Consider the following 3,054-nt stretch of genomic DNA (forward strand, 5'->3'; position numbering starts at 1 on the left):
TCACAGACATACACCTTGCCTCTGCCTCCTGAATGCTAAGTAAAGACATGCACCACCACTTGTGGCAGATTTTCTTTTCAGGTTCCCAGAGACAGTTTATTGGGAGAGCCAAAGCCCATGAGAAGATGAATGGAGCCCTAGCTTAAAGTCCTTCCTTGAAGCTGCTGCCAGCAGTATGATAGAATCCTATGGCATGTCAGGCTACATACAGCTTCTGCAGACTCCTACCTCTCACATCATAGCTTCTTTAACTCCAAATTCCCCAGTATGCGAGAAGGCATAGCTCCTACCCCAGAGGGTACTGAGAAAACGCATCTAGCCACTCTGTGTATCCCCAAAAACCTCAGGAAGAAAGTCCAGGACACCAGACCCTCTGATTGGCCAATCTAATCCTCAGTGTGAAGACCTAGGCATAGCTGAAAGATCTTTTCAGACCTGGCCTCAGGTATCTGTGCTGTGTGTCAATACCTAATATCTGAACATTAGTAAAAACGGAACAGTTGTCTGGGTGGCAGAAACTGTACTCCAGATAATGGCCATTCTGACACTCTCTGGCTAGAGATGGGGACCAAACAGACTGGGTATGAATGCATTAGGAGACCACTTACCCCAGTGGGGTGAACCTTCCCGGATTCACCTTGGGTGCGAACCTTGGTTTTCTGTTTTTCACTGCCTAAGTTTGGTCATTCTTCCACATATTCTCCAGAAGGGAAAAGAGGGGAGGAGGCAGAGAACATGTTGAGAGTCTACCCTGTATGAAACTGGAGGTCAGATCTACTGAGGCTAGGAAAAGACCATAGGTGGGCAGGGCACTGGAGCATTTCTCAGAGTCTGGCATGCCTTTTGGAAGTGCTCAGCCTGGTGGTACTGTTACAGATGCAGGTTTGCATCCCAGGAACTGCTAACAATCTTCTCCTCAAAGGGGTTTTGTCTGATGTCACAGACATAGGCCTTTTGGCTGGGCCACTTCACAATGTGGCCACTTAGGAAGTTGTATACAACCACTTTGTCAGTGGAGCAGCCTCTGTAGATGAAGCCTTGGCCACTGCTGTGGCTTGGGGAGAATCAGCAGTGGATGAGAGTATACAGCATGCCATGGTTCTGGCAAGTCAAGCTGTCCCTGGGAGCTTCAGTGCCCGCAGGGCTTTTCTGGGCACCCGCTGCCGGCGATGTTCACAATTTTGTTGTATGATTGCCTGGCTTGAGACTTTCATGCCTTTATGATTGGAAAAAAATGGCAGATATCCCAGAGTTCGATGGTCTGATCTTTGTAGTTAAAGATGAGATCCTGGGCATCACCCTTGCTGTTAAGAAAGGTAATACCATCCTGGTCCAGCCAGTGCACCCATAGGCCCGGGGTCCTCCTTTATGGTGTGTGGATTCCACACTTTGCAGATAGTGTCATCTCCCTCAGAGAACAGGATTTATTACATCTGCAAAGGGCACAAAATTCACAGCATCCCCATGAGAAACAATCTGAAGGGTGGATTGGTTTTGTTCCTGGTCAAAGGCATACAGGTAGCCATTACTGACTCTTCTTAGTATTTGTCTGAGAATACATCAGTGGTGAAAACAGCAAAACAATTCTTATCTGGCCTTAGAGGCAGGTCGGTGTGTGGGTCTCCTGCTCCCTAGATGTTGCATGTAATGCATAGATATGAATGTAATCAGGCCAACTGGAGTAGAAGAAGTGACACCCAGTAAATGTGAGGGCAAGAACCAGGACACTGTAGCTTACAACCCAGGCCTTGATGCTCTTGAATTTATGGAAATGACCATATTGGCAGTCATATAGTCTGATTGTCTGTTCTTGGTAGACAGATATGAAGATCTTACCATCTTTGCTGTAGATGCCACAGAGAATCTTCTAGGAGTAGGTATCAGTGAAGTCAAATCTTCGGGCAAGAAGTGAGACATCAAGGGAGAAGTTTCCCCAGTGGCAGAGGCCTGGTTTTCTCTGATGTAACATTCTAGGAAAACCGTGCTCTTAGGCAGCCTTCCCAAGTCCCAGCCTCCCCATTGCCAATTTCACCTGTTTCTCGATTCCATTGCATTTCCGCTCCATGGCGTCAGGGGTTTCACACACAGGTGGTCTGTATTGATCCCCAAGATGACCATCCCAGGCTCTGTCAAGCTCTTCCTCTGAGTCCGAGAGAGCCTGGAAGAGTTATAAATTTGATATACCACCTCCAGGTAGGAACCTTACTTGGCCTGTACTGAGGAGATAGGCCAGTACCTGGGCCAGATCCACATCTTCATCCTCTTTTTCCTCTTCCTCACTCTGACTTGGGACAAGCCCTCAGAGGTTTCTACAGACCTGAATCCTATGCCGCTACTCTTCTGTGATCCCATCTTCTGGTCACAGCATCCTTAGGTCCTATTCAGGGGCTCCTTCTGTCACGTACTTAGGTTTGGTGAAAGCAAATCTTATTCTAGAAATACCAGGGTCTTCAGAAACCAAACAGTAGCTTATCTTTGAAGGGGGGTAGTCCTTTCTGGGGTCTAAGATTTCTTTCTCTTTAGTCTATGACAGCTCCCAAGGCTTCAGGAACATAAACCTTCTTCAAGTCTATCAAAATCCCTAGGAGTGCAATGTGGAGGGTAAGTAGAGAAGCACCTCCCCTGTGACTACCCAGCAGCCAAGCGCAGTCAGAAGACCCTTATGGGCCGGAGGCCCTGTTTACATCAACTGCCAAGGTAACATGTGCCAACTGCTCCTTGGTCATGAGCCTCGTTCCCCATCTCCTGGCTTCCAAGCCAGCGGGTGTGATCATCACGTGACACTCCTGACAGATTTGCCCCCTTGTCCACTGTAATTTATTTTTAAAGTATAAAGTTTTAGGATCTGAATGTCTTGGTTCCAGCCTCATAACTTTGGGCCTAATTCTTCATATTTTGAGTCACTAATCTGCTCTGTAGGACAGAAATGATGTGCACATTGCAAGGATTAAATCATGAAACCTATGTATGTGGCTTATTATTGTTTCTCTATATTGGAATGTGCTACTCCTTCCGGTTACAAAAGTCACATGCTTCAAGTTGTCTCTCAGATAC

At 47.0% G+C, this 3,054-nt stretch overlaps 1 pseudogene; it reads right to left on the reverse strand.

Annotated features, from left to right (window-relative positions):
- Nucleotides 1–783: 783 nt before the first annotated feature.
- LOC103734549 lies at nucleotides 784–2,774 on the reverse strand (annotated as a pseudogene).
- Nucleotides 2,775–3,054: the final 280 nt, after the last annotated feature.

Source organism: Nannospalax galili, unplaced genomic scaffold, assembly GCF_000622305.1.
Source record: "Nannospalax galili isolate Female #2095 unplaced genomic scaffold, S.galili_v1.0 scaffold34, whole genome shotgun sequence".
NCBI classification, from domain to species: Eukaryota; Metazoa; Chordata; class Mammalia; order Rodentia; family Spalacidae; genus Nannospalax; species Nannospalax galili.